This window comes from Pongo pygmaeus, chromosome 14, assembly GCF_028885625.2.
Source record: "Pongo pygmaeus isolate AG05252 chromosome 14, NHGRI_mPonPyg2-v2.0_pri, whole genome shotgun sequence".
NCBI lineage: Eukaryota > Metazoa > Chordata > Mammalia > Primates > Hominidae > Pongo > Pongo pygmaeus.
In genome coordinates, this window is record NC_072387.2 from 53,193,745 (window position 1) to 53,214,120 (window position 20,376).

At 42.4% G+C, this 20,376-nt stretch overlaps 1 long non-coding RNA gene across 1 annotated transcript in view; it reads left to right on the plus strand.

Moving 5' to 3' along the window:
- LOC129011697 (uncharacterized) overlaps nt 1–20,376 on the plus strand; it is a 57,224-nt gene that overhangs the window by 21,772 nt on the left and 15,076 nt on the right. The window contains exon 3 of the long non-coding RNA XR_008493403.2: nt 816–956. This is a non-coding gene — a long non-coding RNA (uncharacterized LOC129011697). The remainder of the gene's footprint in view (nt 1–815; nt 957–20,376) is intronic.

A 20,376-nucleotide genomic window follows, 5' to 3' on the forward strand; every position in this document is an offset into this window, starting at 1 on the left:
GGCGCGGTGGCTCACGCCTGTAATCCCAGCACTTTGGAAGGCCGAGGCAGGTGGATCACGAGGTCAAGAGATTGAGACCATCCTGGCCAACATGGTGAAACCCCATCTCTACTAAAAAATACAAAATATTTGCCAGGCACGGTGGCACACGCCTGTAGTTCCAGCTACGTGGGAGGCTGAGAGGCTGAGGCATGGGATTCACTTGAACCCAGGAGGCGGTGATTGCAGTGAGCCGAGATCGTGTCACTGCACTCCAGCCTGGTGACAGAGGGAGACTCTGTCTCAAAAAAAAAAAAAAAAAAAAAAAAAAAAAAAGAATGGTGTGAATCATATAACTTATTTGTATAAGGGATTACAAATAAGAGCAGTAATTATCGAACAAATTTGTAGGAATAGGCTTACAGAACTCCACTGCTTTGTATGCACAGACACCCTCTGTATAACTGTTATCAGATGATGCTTGGATCAATTTAACATCCATTCCTCTCAACTGCAGGGTCTTCACCTCTGTACATTTCCTAATAACCTGTATTCTGGCCTCAACTTATTTCCCTCTCATTTTGAACTAACTGAAGGTGAAGGCTGCTGCAAAGTGATTGTTTTTTTCACAAGTTAATCAGATGAAATATGAACATGCCATCCCTGCCCCATAATTACATGTATTCTGGTGATGTTAAGTCAAAATTGATGTCTACTACACCACAATTATTCTATATAGTTGGTAATCAATGATCATATTTTTTAATGCATCAACATGCTACTTATCAAACGTTCTGTCTCTCAACATATTGAGAAGTCAATCATGATCTGAACAGGTGGAGCCCAGCAAGATGACTTCTACCCTACAAAGAGGTTGAGAATCCTGTTTCAAATGCTGGATGGATCCCTGTGAATCTGTCACTTTAAGAAGGGAGACTGCCCAGTGAAAGCAGTGGAAAGAAAAAGAGTGTTAAAAGGTGAGTGGATTAGGAGATCTCACCAGATCTCTTCCGTCATGCTACGACAACTTGCATCAGTGAAATTTCTTTTTTAGAAATTGCAAAGGATATTGAAATATGGAAAGGATATTGAAACTTGGGAGCCCTTATTTATGGGATAAAGCTGTCAGGAAATTAAACTACAATCAACATTTGACAGGTGAATGTTTATTTTTATCCTTGAGAACCTAATCTGTCTTTCCCACCAACCTTTGCTTATATATCAGATCTACACACTATTTTGAAGCAGAAAAACGAGAAAGGAATCTTGAAAGAAAGAAAGAAAGAAAGAAAGGAAGAAAGAAAGAAAGAAAGAAAGAAAGAAAGAAAGAAAGAAAGAAAAGAAAAAGAAAAAAGACTTCTCAAGCTCAGAATCAGCCCTTGCTATTAACATCTCCTTGAAGGATCATTAGAGGCCCCCAGGGGCTAATAGGGCTGAGTGGAAGGTAATTCTGTGTGCTCTTTCATCAGCTGGCAATTTCTAAAGCACCTGCCTATTTTTCCAGGCTTCAAGAGTGGTCACATCAGCCAATCCTTTCTTGTTTTCCATAATCCCATGACAAAGACCATTGTTGACAAAGGCAAAAAACATACTGTGCCTTGCCTCCTGGGTGTTTTCTGTTTTCCATCTCAAAATGGGTATTGATGGACTGATCCTCTGTGTCCCAGTGTTAGGTGTCAGGGATGGGGGCAGGGGTCCCAGAGGAGAAAAAGGGGAGGGTCTTTTAGCTACATAAAACCTTCATTCTTCTCCAGCAGAAGTTCCAGGCTTGGCTTCCATCAACTTTAGGGGTCTGCATGGGGCTTAGGGGATTCCTGAGCCTCTTGACATCATATTCAAAACTGTGCAAATATGCATAGGTGCTCCCAAGAACATGGTTTCTGTTCATATCTTGTTTTTTGTTTTTGTTTTTGTTTTTCGTGTTTTTTGTTTTGTTTTTGTTTTTTTGAGACAGACTCTTTCTCTGTTGCCCAGGCTGGAGTGCAGTGGCACAACCAGGCTGGTCATGAACTCCTGGCTTCCAACGATTGGCCTGCCTCGACCTCCCAAAGTGATGGGATTACAGGTGTGACCCACTGCACCCGGCCCACACATCTTGTTTTCTTGACTATGGTTCCACCTCACTCCCTCGATAGTTCAGTCCTCCAGCTCTCATCTCTGGCTTCACTTCTTAGATTTAATTTCTACTTCCTATCTTGGGTTGGGCTGATTTCACGTGCTTTAGGTAAAGTCTTGCCTAGTCCAGCCAAGCCCTATAATCTTGGCAACCAGACACAAGCCTTACTGGCTGCCTTCTTTTCCCCAAACAGTCCAGGTCCAGACATTCAGAGTCCAGCTGTATGACAGATGGGTTTGAACTAATGAAGATGTAATGCCATCTCACTATTCTTATAGGCTAAGCAATCTGCTCTTGGGAGCATAGTCGTGGGAGTGGAACCTGATGAGTTCAGCAGGGTTCAACATGAACAGAACTATCTTTCTAAAGGAGCATATATTGGCTCAAGCCCATAGGAATACATCCAGATGAATAAATGACCAATTCAGAATTTAATTTCAAAAGATTAGAGTAGGAAGGGGCTTAACAATTTTTTTTAAAAATTTTTTGAGACAGGGTCTCACTGTGTTGTCCTGGCTGATCTTGAACTCCAGGGCACAAGTGATTCTCCTGCCTTGGCCTCCCAAAGCGTTGGAATTACAGACATGAGCCACTGCACCCTGCCAGAAGAGGCTTTAGATATAACGACATTCTGCCTTATCAAAGTGAGCAATTCTTTGTTTGCCTCTCAAACTTTAATGTGCATATAAATCACTGGAGGATTCATATTCACACTTAAATAACTTCTGCCTTGTCGTTTACTGGGAAGGAAACTGAGGCACATTGGCTTCAGACTCATAAGTTCCTCCCTGCCCAGTGCATTTTTCCAAACACTGCCCTGCTACACAATAGTTCAGTTAAAATGGAAAGAATAAATGTGTCATTTCGTTTTAAAAATTGTCAGAAGGGTCTATGTCTCAAACATGGCCCATAAAAAAAATTTGCTGGGTGCGGTGGCTCACACCTGTAATCCTAGCACTTTGGGAGGCCAAGGCAGGTGAATTAACTGAGCTCAGGAGTTTGAGACCAGCCTGGGCAACATGGTAAAACCCTGTCTCTACTAAAATACAAAAAATTTGCCAGGCATGTTGGCACATGCCTGTAATCCCAGATACTTGGGAGGCTGAGGCATGGGAATTGCTTGAACCTGGGAGGTGGAGGTTGCAGTGAGCCAGGATCATGCCACTGCACTCCAGCCTGGGCAACAGAGCGAGACTCCATCTCAAAAAAAAAATATATATATATATAGATATATATATATATATGAAAGTTGGGGTGGCTCATGCCTGTAATACCAGCACTTTGGGAGGCCGAGGTGGGCAGATTGCTTGAGCCTGGGAGGTCAAGGCTGCAGTGAGCAGAGATCGCGCCACTGCACTCCAGCCTGGGAGACAGAGCCAGACCCTATCTCTAAAAAAAAAAAAGGTCTCGCCCAGGCTGCAGTGCAGTGATGCAATCATAGCTCACCGCAACTTTCAACTTCAGGGCTATAGCATTCCTCCTGCCTTAGTCTCTCCCATAGCTGCAACTACAGGTGTGCCACCATGCCTGGCTAACTTTTATATTTTTGTAGAAACAAGGTCTCACTGTGTTGCCCAGACTGGTCTTGAACCCCTGGTCTCAAGTGATCCTCCTGCCCCAGCCTCCCAAAGTTCTAAGATTACAGGCATGAGCCACCGTGCTCAGCCTTGAACATATTCCTATGTGATATATCAAAGTCCTAGACACTGATATATTTCCTCAAGGATTCCAGAGGGAATAGCAAGGCCAAGAAGAAAAAAATGGATTTGAGAAGAGGTGAAGCAGGCAAGATACATCTGTAGAATACCAATTATATCAGTCACTAGGCAAGTAAGATGGTGACACATCCACATAGGGATCCCGAAAAAATGAAGTCCAAATTCACATCAGGGAGGGTATCTATAGTTTAGACCCCTGCTACTGAAATTGTGGCCCATGACCAGGAGCATCAGAATACTCAGGAACTCAATAGAAACAGAGCTTCCCAGTCTCTGTCACAGACCTACTGAATGAGAATCTGTACTCCAACAAGATCCTCCAGTGACTTAGATGCACTCTAAAGTTTAAGAGACAAAGAATTGCCTACGCTGGCTTTTTTCCCTGTCTAGTTTAAATTACTTTGAAAGTTAGATAACAGAAATGGAAAACTAGGACAAATGAAATTTGCGTGGGTGCATGGAGGGGGACGTGTAAGAAAGACCACTAGAGGGAATTAAAGCAAGATCACAGCAAGAGTTTTACTTCTTGAGTCGAGTGTATATCTTAAACAGCTCTTTTCCTCTGAGCTTTAATTAATTGTTTTGCATTAGTACACTGCATTGTGAAGGGCCTGTGTTTGCAATTAGATGGCTCTCACAGATGGGGCAGGGTGATAAGGCACTTCTGCCCAAGAGGCGGGATAGTTACCTGTGCCCAAGAGTATATTTCTCACATACAAGAGCTCCTCTTTTTTTTTTTTTTTTTTTTTTAAAGAGCACAGTATACCTTCCTTCCTGATGAAATTCCTGGCTAACAGTTCAAATCTTTTTTTAAAAAATTATTTTAATAAATAAATATAAAAATGGAATATTGAACAAATAAATAAAAGTTGGATGTTAGCTGCCATCATCCAGACTGTATTTTACATGAGTAATTCACACATTTCCAGATTCTGTGGGAGAGGAGACAAGAGTTCCTGGATGTCCATGGATGTCCATCTGTAAACCTGAGCAGTTTAAAGCTTCTAAATCCCAATTAGGCTGCTCGAACCAACTGAGATGCCACAAATGCAACCTAGTGGCTTTTCCCATGGGAAGTCAGAGAAGTGGAAAATATTTCAAGCAATTTGGGCATGCTTGCATAACCCTTTTGTGGAAATTCCTGCACTAACAATTTGCAATTAAAGTGAAAGTGAGTAAAAATAGAATGACCTCTCATTTCCACAATGACTGTATTTTGTAGACTCTGGTGTATGAATTTGCTTTATATCTGACCCATACATAATGATGAAGAAACCAAAAATAATCAGCCTTCTGTATGCCTAGCAGTACAGAGTGTCTATCAGGCAGCAGGTTGTAGCATTAATGACAGTTTTTAGCTAAGACAGAAGACATGGTTGCATAAAACATAAGCAAATCAACAGCCAAGTGAAGACAGAAAAACACACTCTCAGTCCAAATTATAATTGTAAATTCATATTATCTGTAGCAAATGTGGTCTCCCAGGCAGCCTGGTGCCTAAAATGCCCATGCTTTTGGGTCACTCCCCAATTTAGCATTAACTGCTGATGTCTGGGATTAGCAATTAATTTTTATCAACCTAATGAAAGTTTCATTAGAAAAGTCACTCTGCAAGATGGAAAACAGTCATATAGTGTACTATACAACAAAATGTGTGTATTTCTGCCTTTAATGCTGTGAATTATCTATGCCATTTCCTCCTTTTAGCTTGGATAAATAAAAGTTCAATGCTAACTGGAAAAAGTTTTGAGACTCACTCTGGTAATGTCATTATGCCATAATTCTTTCAAATATTTCTGAGATGCCATCAGATAGTTATAGGTTTTCTCCAAGATTTTTATAAACTCTATGATTATTGTATAGAGTGTTTATGTCATTTGATGACTAAAAATATCCACGAGAAGAAATTTTCTCTGATTGAATCACCTACATATGCTAAACAATTCAAGCAGAACTGGGTTATTTGGCAGAGGAGAGAGCCTGTGAATGAAAATGATCGGTTAATGAACTGAAATTGCAAGCTAAACAGAGGCCACATACCACTCAGCCTGGGTCCAAGGGACTTTCAGCAAGGGGTGAGCATGAAAGGACAAATTGGAGCCCAATTGTGAGGGGCATGGAATGCCTTAGTGATGATTTTGGCAAAGAAACACTTCCCACAGACATTTAGGCAAGGTGACAATGTGAGTTCTCCATTTTAAAAGGAAATCTCTGGCCCCAGCGGCCAGAAGGGAGACCAGTTTGACTGAGTTTGAACCAAGCATTGTGAAATGATGGGAAACAAGTAAAAATAGAGATAGATGCGATGGGATTGGGGCAATAGGTAAAGAGCAGGTCAGGGGTAAGTGAAGTTTCTGCTTTGAGCGTAGGTGGGTGGGTGGTGGTTCCATTCACTGAGTTAGAGAACTCAAGAGAAAGGAAGGAATGAGATGCTGTTGGAGGTACGGTTTGAAGGCCCTCTGGACACGTGTGAGAGGCTGCTAGAAACATAAGCATGGAGTTAGGAAGGGCCTAGACCAGTGATTTGGAAGCTACCAGCATATAGACATGGCTGGAGTTTGTTGAAGTGCATGAAATTGCTCATACAAGAAAGTATAAAAAGACAGAGGGAGTGGGCATGAGGACAGGCAGAGCAAGAAAGGAGTTAGAGCAAAATCAGTCACGGCAATGGGAGAGATTTTAAAAGCCAGTCTGCAGACTGACATGATACAGAGAGGTACGAACCAGGCTGAGCAATTCAGAGAATGAACTCTGGCCTTTGAGAGAGCAAGTTAGGTTCTAAGGAAAAAGTTATGATCTATGGCCAAGATTTGAGATATTATGTGTCGTGAAGCTGAGGGTGGGGTGGTCCACTTACTTAGACAAAACAGAAACTGTGCAAATAGACCCAGCAGATTGAGTCGAGGTGCGTGAAAAGGAGAGGTGCAAGGTGAAGAGCTTGCTGACTTAAGCATGGTCACACACACCAGCCATATTGCCTGGGGAAGATGTGCACACCATGGTGCAGTTTCAGCTCTGGAAACAGTTGACCAGTGGAGAGGTAGGATAGAGGCTATGCTGGCAGGGAGTGCGGGAGTCAGTTTTCTGTAGTCCAGAGAGCTTAGCTCTAACAAGAGCTGCCATTTCTTAGAGGCTTTTTTTTGAGGTGGGGGCTTCACCTTCATTATCTTGTTTGAGCTTCAGAACAACTTTGCAAGGTATAATTTAAAATTGAGGAAAGTGAGGCTCAGAGAGCCAAGGAACCGCCTGAATCCAACTGACAGGGCAGAATTTGAACCCACATTTGTGGAACCTCAAAGCCCTGATTCTTTCCTCCATAACATTCTGCCTTGGGTCAGAGATGTCTGTCCTCAGGTAGCAGGTCCATCAGGTCTAGGAAGAAAGTCAAGCCTGAGACAAACAAGACCACAGGGCTCTTGAGCTCCCAGCCACCAGCCCAGGAGCAAGAAAGGGTTGGTGTTCTGCAGGAGATTGTGATGTGAAGAAGGGGACTGATCAGAACCAAGGAGCAAGAGCCCAGCCTCCAGGACTTTAACAAATTGAGAGATGTTGAGGCAAGGGCAGCAGCTGTCTCCCAGCAACTTGGGGCCCCAGGTCTGACCAAGAGCAATGACGGGCAGGGGAGCAAGTTGGATTGTGACCATGAAAAGGTCGTGTGTTTTATTTAGGGAATATAGGAATTAAGTGTATTAGTCTGTTCTCGTGCTGCTAATAAAGACATACCCCAAACTGGGTAATTTAAAAAGGAAAGAGGTTTAATAGATTCACAGTTCCACCTGGCTAGGGAGACCTCACAATCATGGTGGAAGGCAAAGGAGGAGCAAAGTCACATCTTACATGGCAGCAGGCAAGAGAGAGCGTGTGTAGGGAAGCTTCCCTTTATAAAACCATCAGGTCTTGTGAGACTTAATCACTGTCACAAGAACAGCATGGGAAAGGCCTGCCCCATGATTTAATTACTTCCCGCCAGGTCCCTCCCATGACATGTGGGAATTATGTGAGCTACAATTCAAGATGAGATTTGGGTGAGAACACAGCCAAATCATATCATTAAGCATGTATATAAGTCAGAGACATGCCAGTGAGAAGAGAGAGGAAAGAGGAGAGAAGAGTCATAAATCAAGGATCAAAATCCCAGGGAGGGGGATTAGCTCTGGAAAGAATGAAGGGTGAAGCTGACGGCCCGCCTCTGCACAGCGCAGCACTGAGTAAATGAGATTGGAAATGGAAGTGATAAGGAGGAAAACAAAACCTTCTCCCTTTAAATTCTTGTTCTGGGCTTGGTGCGGTGGCTCACGCCTGTAAAACCAGCACTTTGGGAGGCTGAGGCAGGCAGATCACAAGGTCAGGAGATCCAGACCATCCTGGCCAACATGGTGAAACCCCATCTCTACTAAAATACAAAACAATAGCCAGGCATGGTGGTGCTTGCCTGTATTCCCAGCTACTCGAGAGGCTGAGGCAGGAGAATCGCTTGAACCTGTAAGGCAGAGGTTGCAGTGAGCTGAGATCACACCACTGCACTCCAGCCTGGTGACAGAGCTAGGATCCGTCTCAAAAAACAAAAAATAAAATAAAAATAAATAAATAAAAAATTCTTGTTCTGAGACACAGAGAAACAAAATCTGTTTTCGTTTTCTTTCTTTTTTTTTTTTTTTTTTTTTGAGACAGGGTCACAATCTATCATCCAGGCTAGAGTACAGTGGCGCCATGTTGGCTCACTGTAACCTCTGCCTCCTGGGTTCAAGCGATTCTCCTGCCTCAGCCTCCTCAGTAGCTGGCATTACAGGTGCCCGCCACCACACCTGGGTAATTTTTGTATTTTTAGTAGAGACAGGGTTTCACCACGTTGGCCAGGTTAGTCTGGAACTCCTGTCCTCAAGTGATCCACCCGCCTCACCCTCCCAAAGCGCTGTGATTACAGGCATGAGCCACTGCATCCGGCCAAAATCTTATCTATTTTCTACCCTTATGTGGCAATACTTGAAATGTTCCCTTTCTGGTGTAGTGCCCAACAGTCTAGACAACAAGTGCTCTATTACAATTGGGTGAAATTAAAAGGATCAAAGAAGACAGTGAAAAAAGGGAGGAGGATTGGATTCAGAAGCAATATCATCACAGGATCTTCAAATATTAAAATTTAAAAATTTGAAGAAAGCGCTAACTCAGAAATACTCCATGGAATCTGGCAAGTTTTGCTTGCATAAGAGATGGCTCAGAGAGGGTATCAATGTTGTCCAGAGATTTGAAGAAGGTTTGTGTTTGTCTATATAACCTAAGGAAATAGGAGCAAGTTAAGTAAGTAATAGTAACTTGAGTTCAAGATTGAGTTCAAATATTGAACTCAATAATTTAATATGAGTAAAATGATTCAAAACTGAGACATGTTTTTGAGTAGTGACTTCTCTGTCACTGAAGGATTTCAAGTACAAGCTAGACAACAGCTTGGCAGGATTGTTGTAGCATATATAAAGGGTAATTTATCTGGGGCAGGGTCTCCCAATTTGCGAATAAAAGATCTCCAGGGGTAGAGCTTTTAGAAGGGGTTTGTGAATTCATGTGCACAAGTGGTGTTGCTTTAGAGGGAATGAAAAATGTGTCTGGCAAGTGTGTATACTGTTCCTTTTGAAATTATGTAAATGCTATTATGATTAATAAAGTACAAATTAATTATGGATGTCACTGAATTTATAAAAGTCTTTTCCCGTTTTGGATTTTCTCAAAGCTCAGATATTAAAAATGCAACTACTATCACGTGGAAGACTTGCAGCCTCTGTTCTTTTAAGGTTAAAGGGATCTTCATGATCAAAAAGGTTAGAAACCATCTCACTAGAGAAATTTTCAAGTCCTTTTCAATGCAAAGATTGTGATTTCGTGACTCCTAGGAGATCAGAGGGCCACAGTTGGTTTGGGGGAAAAAAACCCACCCAAGCCCCAGCAGTTGGTGTACATACAATTCTTGGCATGTTAGCAGAAGAGCGCCCATAAAAACACTCTGAAATGCCACAACCAGAACAGAGCCACTAGCTGTAGCTCATCAAAGGAGTATGTTAGGGACCCATCATTTCCTTGTTCCATAAGCTGACACAACTTTGTTGCTCCAAACAGCAAGGGTATATTTTTGCCACTGTATGTATTTAAGTAGTCATCCAATTTTTGTCATTTCCAAATATCGTTTGTTTTGTTTTGTTTTTGAGATGGAGTCTCTCTCTGTCACCCAGGCTGGAGTTCAATGGTGTGATCTCGGCTCACTGCAACCTCTGGCTCCCGGGTTCAAGCGATTCTCCTGCCTCAGCCTCCCAAGTAGCTGGGACTACAAGTGTGCACCACCATACCCAGCTAATTTTTGTGTTTTTAGTAGAGACCTGGGTTTCTGCCCTGTTGGCCAGGCTGGTCTTGGACTTCTGGCCTCTAGTGATCCGCCCACCTCAGCCTCTCAATGTGTGGGGATTACAGGCGTGAACCACTGGGCCCAGCTCCAAATATCTTGATACTACCCTTTCTAAGTTTTTTTCATCTTTAAATATCTGGGTCATATTCTTTGCAATTCATATTCTTTGCTAATGAAATGCTTTTTGTTTAGAAAGAAGTGCTTGGATTTCACTATCACGAGCATGTATGAAATGGAGACATTTTGTTTTGTCAAAGTAAATCAGGAAAGTTGAGTCCCCTCCCCAAATCTACTCTTTTTTTGTTCACTGTATGAGACAGTTAAGATGAAATCTTTTTTGAGACAGGCTCTCACTCTGTCGCCTAGACTGGAGTGTAGTGGTGCCATCACAGTTCACTGCAACCTCCACCTCTTGAGCTCAGGTGATCCTTCTGCTTCAGTCACCCAAGTAGCTGAGACTACAGGCATGTGCCATCATGCTTGGTTAATTTTTATGTTTTTTGTAGAAATGGGGTCTCCCTATATTGCCCAGGCTGGTCTCAAACTCCTAGGCTCAAGTGATCCTCCCACCTCGGCTTCGCAAAGTGCTGGGATTATAGGTGTGAGTCACGATGCCTGGCTCTGAAATCTGATTTTTCATTCACAATTTCTTTCCACAGAAATTATAGTTCTCTACTCTCTGAAAGTTTTTTTTTTTTTTTTTTTTTGAGACGGAGTTTCATTCTTGTTGCCTAGGCTGGACTGCAATGGTGCAATCTTGGCTCGCTGCAGCCTCTGCCTCCTGCATTCAAGCCATTCTCCTGCCTCAGCCTCCAGAGTAGCTGGGATTACAGGCATGTGCCACCACGCCTGGCTAATTTTGTATTTGTAGTAGAGACGGGGTTTCTCCATGTTGGTCACGCTGGTCTTGAACTCCCAACCTCAGGTGACCCGCCCACCTCGGCCTCCCAAAGTGCTGGCATGACAGGTGTGAGCCACTGTGCCCAGCCTAAAAGTCTTTAATAGAAGGAACCATGGGGGCTCCTCCAAGGAGAACTGTGGAGAAGGTTCAATTTCTCTTCAGAGCTTCTCCCTTCCTCCTTCCATGCTGTTTCCTTGCAATTCAGCCACCGCCCCTACCCCAGACGTTTACCTCAAGCTATTCTGGGGTAGCTTCCCTCATGGTAAGACCTTTATGATCATACTGTGTGGGTGGGCCCAATTCTTATAACAATTGATGAAGTAGGCACACTTGACCCTATCAACGCAACATGATTTAAAGGGCTCAGACAGGACTTCCTGCTTAAAATTCTTTTCTTCATGCAGGTGTCCCAAGACCTGAACTCTTTCCATTGAGAGTTATATCTCTGAATTCTTTCCCCATCTTCTTTAAAATATGCATACTTCTGGAAGAATAACTCATTAAAATAGGTCTCCAAAAGATGCTGTTATAGGTCAGGTGCAGTGGCTCATGTGTGTAATCCCAGCACTTTGGGAGGCCAAGGTGGGAGGACCACCTGAGCACAGAAGTTCGAGACCAGCCTGGGCAACATAGGGAGACCCCATCTCTACAAAAATATACATTAAAAAAAATTAGCCAGGTATGGTGGCACATGCCTGTAGTCTCAGCTACTCAGCAGGCTAAGGTGGAAGGATCCCTTGAGCCCAGGAGGTCGAGGCACAGTGAGCTGTGGTTGTGCCACTGCACTGCCACCATGGTTACAGAGGGAGAACCAGTCTCAAAAAAAAAAAAGATGCTGTTATAGATTTAAATATGTATTAAAAGACTTTCTCCTATTGAAATTACAATTTTGTGTGATTATAACCCAGTACTTCCTCTGTGATGTAGGTCCTAGACACAATGAAAAGAAGGCTTGACATATGGTTAAATATTTTCTATCATGTTTGAGGGTGACATCTGCGAGTGGCAGGCACCAGGCATGAATTGTGACCTAGAACCCCGGCATCCTTTCTAGCACTGTCTAAAGATCAAGTACACTAAGAAATATATTAATAGGTTAGCCTAACATCATAAAAGCAGCCATCCCACTTCACAGTTCTGTAAGAAGATAAGAAATGCAGAACTCCTAGTAAATCTAGAAAACAGAATACTCTTCACACAGACAATTGCATAGGAGTCAAATGAACCCTTCTTTAGAACTAGTCACTCAGAACACTAATGTTTATTAAAAGAATTAAAATTGGCTGGGCGCGGTGGTTCACGCCTGGAATCCCAGCACTTTGGGAGGCCGAGGTGGGAGGCTCACGAGGTCAGGAGATCAAGACCATCCTGGCTAAAATAGTGAAACCCCATCTCTACTAAAAATACAAAAAATTAGCCAGGCGTGGTGGCACATGCCTGTAATCCCAGCTACTCGGGAGGCTGAGGCAGGAGAATCGCTTGAACCTGGAAGGCAGAGGTTGCAGTGAGCCGAGATCGTGCCACTGCACTCCAGCCTGGGTGACTCTATCTCAAAAAAAAAAAGAATTAAAATTTAAAATTTAAGGTAGTTAAAGCCAAGAATCCATGTCGAGTTCAAAATATATCAAATATGCAAAGTTTAATGCTAAGAACTACTGTATGATATCAGAACATCAAAATAAGGAGGAAGTCGAGGAATCAAAGACTGAACAAGCGCTGTAATCTTTGCAACATTCTCTCTGAGTTCCTTAATGAGGTGGTCTTACCTCGTGCTTGCAGAAAGGTGAAATTCTGCTGCATTGAGGCCCCCACAGCATGTAAACCCACTGGGAATAGCGGCCTGCAGAGATGAGACCAGGGAAGGACCAGGGGCCTAGGAGAGGGAACTCTGTGGTATTGCATAACGCTGTATTTTTGGAAGCTCTCCTTGTAAAAGCTCTGAATTGACTCTAAATACAAGAAAGATAAGCTTCCCTGCTAAATTCTGGAGTCTGAGAGGAGGATTTAGGGAGATGAAACCATCAAGAATGCCTTGATGACCTTTGTTGACGACCATGTGATCTTTTCACTTTAGGACAACTTCACATGTTCTTAGGAGGAAGCTTTGGATAATATTTTTCACTTTCCATAACCAGAAATTTCTAGACCCCCAAGGTTCCTTTCAAGAATGTCATGTGTCTCCCCTACTATTTTTTTTAATTAATAGAGATGAGGTCTCACTATATCACCCAGGCTGGTCTCAAACTCCTGGGCTCAAGCGGTCCTCCCACCTCAGCCTCCCAAAGTGCTGGGATTCCAGGCATGAATCACGGCACCCGGCATCCCATACTTTTTAAAACTACCACAATTTCTGTCAAGAAGAGGTAGTATAAAAAAGAAATAAACAATATTCTGCTTTTCAGTTAAACAGAAGTTTGAGACACAAAAATAGAGAGTTAATCCATGATCTATTTCCAAACTTTTCCCTTGCCTTCCTTAATGGAAGGTTGCAGGGTGGTCCTTTGATAGTTTTGGCCAATGACATATCAGCGGGAGTCTGCTGGGGACTTCTGGGAAACGTCTGGCTCTCCTGGTTAAATGGATGGATAAGGCTGATGCTGTCCTCAACCCCCTTCTTCCTGCCTTAAATGCAAACTTGACATCTAAAACAGAGGCAGCCATTGTGTGATGATGAGAAGAAGGCCTGGAGAATTGCCAAGACAGTGACCAGGACATCACCAACCGGCTGGTTCTAGGTTGTCTATCTGCAGACATTTTGCTATGTAAGGAAAATAACCCGCCATCTGCTAAAACCACGGTGACTTGGATTTCCATTTACAACGATTCAAGATTTTCATAGGCTTCACATGAAGGAAATAGCTTTGTCATTAGTTTTTGCCAAAAATATGTAGCATTTAATTAAAAATCAAAATATTTCCTAGCCATTAATATCAGTACAGAAATAGGCTGATATAAAGGCACCTTAAAGCTTTTGGCAGTCACTGAAATCCAACCACAAAAGGAAAACAAAATCATTTCATTTGCTTCTAAATTGCTTGATTTATTGATTTTTTCCCCAAGTATATTTATAATTAATTTAGAGTTTCTAGAGTTTGATATATTGATTCTTGGGCTGTTACTCTTATTGAAACTTCATGCCAACTAGTGGTATGAAAAATTCCTGTAATATAAATACCCTCTGAGTCTAGTGAAACTTTGCTTTCTCTCAGATTGAAATAATCTTGTGATCTGTTTAATCTACTTAATAATTCCCTGCTCTATTTCATAAAAGCCAAAATGCCTCAGTCTCAAGTAAAACACAAGGTTAAGGCAATTTTCTAATAACTTGGGGCAAAAGATGGAAAATTGGCCTCCTCTAAGGCTATTTCTAGAAGGAAACCCAGCAGGCCTTAGATTCTTGCTTCTTGAAATGTGAGCCCTGAGTCAGTAGCATTGGATAGGTCACCTGGGAGCTTGTTTAAAAAACGGAGTCTCGGGCCCCACTTCAGGCCTACAGAGTCAGAATGTGCATTTGGGCACCAGCTGCAGGGAACTGTGTGCACAGCAAAGTGAAAGATGCAATGCCCAGAGTTCCTTAGCCTTGTCTTAATCACCACCATCTGGTAAAGGTGGATGATGGCCCCTCTGCAGCCAGGCAGGAGCCGATTGGCAATGGCTTGGTCCATCCACTGATAAGGACATGTGATGACAAGTGGTGAGGAAGAAAAGAATGGAAAGAAGCCTGTTCTTGGGGCTTGGAGATGGCCTCTCCATCCCAACCCTGTGTTGCTGCTGTTCTATCCAATGGGAGGTGGCCTGATAGAGCAACATTCTATACGGTGATATTTCTCAAGCTGTGGGCTGCATGTTTTCTCAGGGGCCTGGAGTCTTCTTTTTTTTGTGGGGGGCGGGTAATATTATATTTTAATTTCAGTGATAATCTTAAAAAAGAATTAATATTATTAGAATCACATGGAACCCTGAGTACATCCACACAATACTTGTACTTCAAAGAGGATGCTATACGGGCAAACATTTTGCAGGAGTTTGAAAAGAGGAAAGTGCTGAGAGAGTTCATTCACTAATCCCATGGTCAAAGTTTTACATTCAAAAGAATCTGCTCCACTGCAGTTGGTGCATATTCCTCATGTAAGCAGAGCCCGTCATTATCTGTAGCGACTTGCAAAAATTCATTAGCAGCAAGCATAATGGTAAATCTACAATAAAGCATTTTTCTGTTTCTTATTCAAGCAGTGATTAGATTTGCTATCCATGTAATGCACATTTCAATTGCATCGTGATGTTAACTTTATCTTCAAAAATACAAGACTGTTTTACTAAACTACTTCTAAAATTTGACATTCATGGATTTCTTACTGACTGTTTTGCTTATGTATGAAGTGAAATTTTATTGAACTAGAAAACCAGTCTGAAAATGTTAATATTGTCTTGAAAAAGTATTCTTAGGTGAATAGATGTTATTATTATTATTATTTGTTTGTTTGTTTGTTTTGAGACGGAGTCTCACACTGTGGCCCAGGCTGGAGTACAGTGGCACGATCTAAGCTCACTGCAACTTCCGCCTCCCAGGTTCAAGCAATTCTCCTGTCTCAGCCTCCTGAGTAGCTGGGACTACAGGTGCCTGCCACCACGCCCAACTAATTTTTGTATTTTTTAATAGAGTCAGGGTTTTACCTTGTTGATCAGGCTGGTGTTGAACTCCTGACCTCAGATGATCCACCTGCCCTGGCCTCCCAAAGTGCTGGGATTACAGGCATGAGCCACCGCACCCAGCTGTATTAGTATTATTGAAGTCACATTAGTACTACTGAAGTCACAAAAAGGAAAACAAAAAATATATGACCCTGTCTTAAAAAAAAAAAAAAAAAAAGCTGAACTGCTTTGGCATATTTTGTTTTCAATCTGAAATTATGCTGTTCTGACTCACCATTTCCAAGAGTTTACATGGAGCATTTGGATTGTGTATATCTGCGTAAAGGATTCAGCAGGAACATAGTTTTTGTGCTGTATGTTTCTCCAAAACACAAAATGGCCACACAGTTTCAAATTATTACAGTCAGTGTTATAGAAAGACAATTACTACTTCGTTAATACACACCCATCTTTCCTTATCCACCTTGACCTTCCTGGTCAATCAGTTTGCCCATTTATTTTTTCATTGCCTAGAAGTCTCTTTAAGTTAGAACGTGAGTAGTTTGTGAGAATAATGTCTACATAGTAGTTTGATGTCCTCATTATCCTAAATGGGGTTCTCTTCACACTAAGGATTAAAAATATGTCATACTCAAGAAATGTCCCCAGTGGTAGTTTCTTCTCTTCATTGCAGGGTGATATGGTTTGGCTCTGTGTCCCCACTCAAATCTCATCTTGTAACTCCCATAATTCCCACGTGTTGTGGGAGGGACCCTGTGGGAGATAATTGAATCAGGTGGTGGGTCTTTCCTGTGCTGTTCTCATGATAGTGAATGGGTCTTATGAGATCTGATGGTTTCAAAAATGGGAGTTTCTCTGCACAAGCTCTCTCTTTGCCTGCTGCCATCCATGTAAGATGTGACTTACTCTTCCTTGCCTTCCACCATGATTGTGAGGTCTCCCCAGCCATGTGGAGCAGTAAGTCAAATAAACCTCTTCCTTTTGTAAATTGCCCAGTCTCGGGTATGTCTTTATCAGCAGAGTGAAAACAGACTAACACACAGGGTGACTGGTATCTTGACTTTTTGCAAATTTTGCTACCATGCCTGAGATATCATGCCACACATATTGTCATGAGCTTTTTGGTCCTAACCCAAAGCATAAAAACAACTCTGTATTAAGAGTGAGATTTGTGGCACTATTTTATAGATGGAAGAACTGAAACTTGACCAGAAATTTAGTCAATGTTCGAGTTCTATATACGAGAGGTTTTTGCAGACAGGTCACAAAAGAATAAATAACATAACACAAGTTTTACTAACACTACTGAGAACATTGGTGAAAATGAAGAGTCAATAGGAGTCACATTTAAGAATTCTGTTAACTCAGAAATGGGACTTTCCCAGACTATGCTGTGTGGCCAGATGACTGCTCCCTCTGCTACCCTGGAATGCCCCCACAGAGCAGAGAGGAGAAATGCAAATGCAAAGTTTAATTAAAAATAGCTCCTCAAGAGGTAGATCAACCCTGTTGTTTAATTAAATTGCAGACATTTTGGAAAACAGAATACTTAAGGGCTATATCTTATTTCTCAGGCATGCTTTGTCTGATTTTGGACTCTCCCCAACACAATCCAAAGCCAGCCAGATAGTGGATGTCTTTTTTCTCCCCAAGGAGACTACTCAGTGTTCCACAATTCCATTTACTACTCCTTTTCCAGACCTTGAGAAATGAGGATTGGGTAGTATTTTCCTCTCCATTCTCTTTTATGTGGCTTCTTCTAGATCTTTGGCACATTTGGGAATGACATCAAAATCTAGCCTTAAAAAGGCAAAACTGGGCTGGGCACGGTGGCGCAGGCCTGTAATCCCAACACTTTGGGAGGCCGAGGAGGGTGGATCATGAGGTCAAGAGATCAAGACCATCCTGGCCAACATAGTGAAACCCCGACTCTACTAAAAATACAAAAATTAGCTGGGCATGGTGGCGCGTGCCTGTAATCCCAGCTACTCGGTAGGCTGAGGCAGGAGAATCACTTGAACCAGGGAGTTGGAGGTTGCAGTGAGCCGAGATCACACCACTGCACTCCAGCTTGGCAACAGAGCGAGACTCCATCTCAAAAAAAAAAAAAGTAAATCTGTGCCACGTGGAGTCAGTCTGTGCCCATGTGGAGCCAGGGTCATCTTGCAGATGCAGAAAGAAAGACAATGGTGGCATTTTCCAAATCCTTGCTTTTGATGTTTCCACCCTTACCATCATGACACTGAGGAAGGCTGAATCCAAAAAGTTAGTCTGTGCTTCTGAATTTAGCAGCACCCTGAGAATTCTTCCTGCTCTCCAGGACGACTGTTATGCTATCTGGTGATGACTTCCTATTATCTTAATCCCTTATATAAGATTGTGGTGGCTGGGCACGGTGGCTCATGCCTCTAATCCCAGCACTTTGGGAAACCAAGGTGGGTGGATCACTTAAGGTCAGGAGTTCAAGACCAGCCAACATGGTGAAACCCTGTCTCTACTAAAAATACAAAAATTAGCTGTGCATGGTGGTGGGCACCTGTACTACCAGCTACTTAGGAGGATGAGGCAGGAGAATTACTTGAACCCGGCAGGCGGAGGCTGCAGTGAGCCAAGATGACGTCGTTGCACTCCAGCCTGGGTGACAGAGTGAGACTCCATCTCAAAAAAAAAAAAAAGATTGTGGCATTGTTAGTTAAAATATGGAGTCAACCTAAATGTCTATCAGTGGATGAATGGATAAAGAAATTGTGATATATAAACACAATGGAATATTATTCAGCCCCCAAATGGGGGAAATCCTGTCATTTGGAACAACATGGAGGAATCTGAAGGACATTATGCTTAGTGAAATAAGCCAAGCACAGAAAGACAAATACCACATAATCTCACTTATATGCAGAATCTAACAAGGATGAACTCATAGAAGTAGAGAGTAGAATGGTGGTTACCGGAGGCTGGGGATGGTGTGTGGGGAGGGCGAGAATGGAGAGTTGTTGATTTAAGAGCACAAAGTTTCTTTGTAGACAGGAAAAATAGGTTTTGAGATCTATTGCCTAGCAGGGTGACATAGTCAATAATAATGTATGTATATTTCAAAATAACTAAGAATAAATTTCAAATGTCTCACCATAAAAAATGATAGGCAAGTGAGATGATGGATATGTTAATTATCTTGATTTAATCATTCCTTATTGTATACATGTATCAAAACATCACATTGTATCCCATAAATATACAATTATGATTTTTCAATTGAAAATAATATTAATAATAAAAAAGACTGTGAAATCGTTGAGTGCAAAGGACTTAGAGCTCATCTAGACCATGTGTTTTTCAGAAGTGGAAAATGAGACTCTCTGCTTTGAAGTGCCTGCCCAAGTTTGCAGTGGCATGGAATCAGAGTCCAGGTCCTTTACTCCTCTTCCAAAGCACTTCCATCTTGTGACTCGAAAAAGTTGAGTGCCACTGAAGAGACTGGGATCTGGTGTTAGCCATACAACAGGGAAAGAGGAGACACAGGAGGCAGATGCTGAGTTACAGACAGTGGGAAGAATGGGAAACAAAGTTAGAACCCCCACTTTCACCTATTGAGGACCAGATTGTTCCCACACCTCCAGCAAGGCTCTGCACCTACTGCTGAGGAAGGTGGGGAAGGGAGTCAGCAGCATGCATTCCTAAGGTGCAGCCACGAGGGGCTGGGAAATGGAAGCCATGCTGCATGGTGAGGGACAGACCGGGGAAAGATTGTCAGCATGGGAGACCCTTGAAGAAGCCAGACTCAGGGGCTCCATTTGAGGCCTGACATAGTAAGGATGGAAGTGCCTGAATAAGACTCGGAGCAGCCAATGACAAATTTTCCTCTCACATTTTGGTCTAGTGCAGGCCCTATTAGAGTCATATAATGGAGACTCAGACTGGTGATCTCAGGGTCCAAATAAGAGCCGTGCTGAACACAGAATTCCTCCTGGATGTTTAACTCCTTGATATTGTAACACGCATTGTGGTCCATCTTCTCCTGTGGATATGTGAAATTTTTCACTATCTTCCTACAAAATAGGTTAGCTGTATGGATCTCAATTTATAGACAGAAGAAAAGGAAAAAAAAAAAGAAAATCAAAGTGGCAAAATAGCTTGCCCAAGAACAGAAAATGCTAAAAGCCAACCATGGTCTAGGATTCACAGATATCAAGTTCTTCAATCTAGGATCCTATCCATGAATAAGCCACGGTTTCCAGTGTAATCCAAAAGTTGTAATATACTCTGTTCCACTGTTACTGTTTGTGTTGCAAAATTAGGGTTTTATAGTATTTTGTAGCATCTGAGCTAAGGCATGTCTTAGAATTCAAATTCTTTTTTTCTTTCTTTAACCTATGTCCCGATTGCCCTGAGAGTACTATACTGGCAGCAACCTGCACTTTGTTTTTCTAAACAGGAAATGGGTTAAACGTCCATCTTATCTTCCTGTCTCACTGGCTGCCACTTTCAGTCAGCTTTGCCAGCTCCTCCTTCTCTTCCAAGCCTCTGAGTGTTGGCCATTCAGAGCACTAGCTATATTCTCTCCCTAGAAGATCTCATCCTGTCTCATGACTTTATAAATTCTCTTGGTCCATTTTGTGTT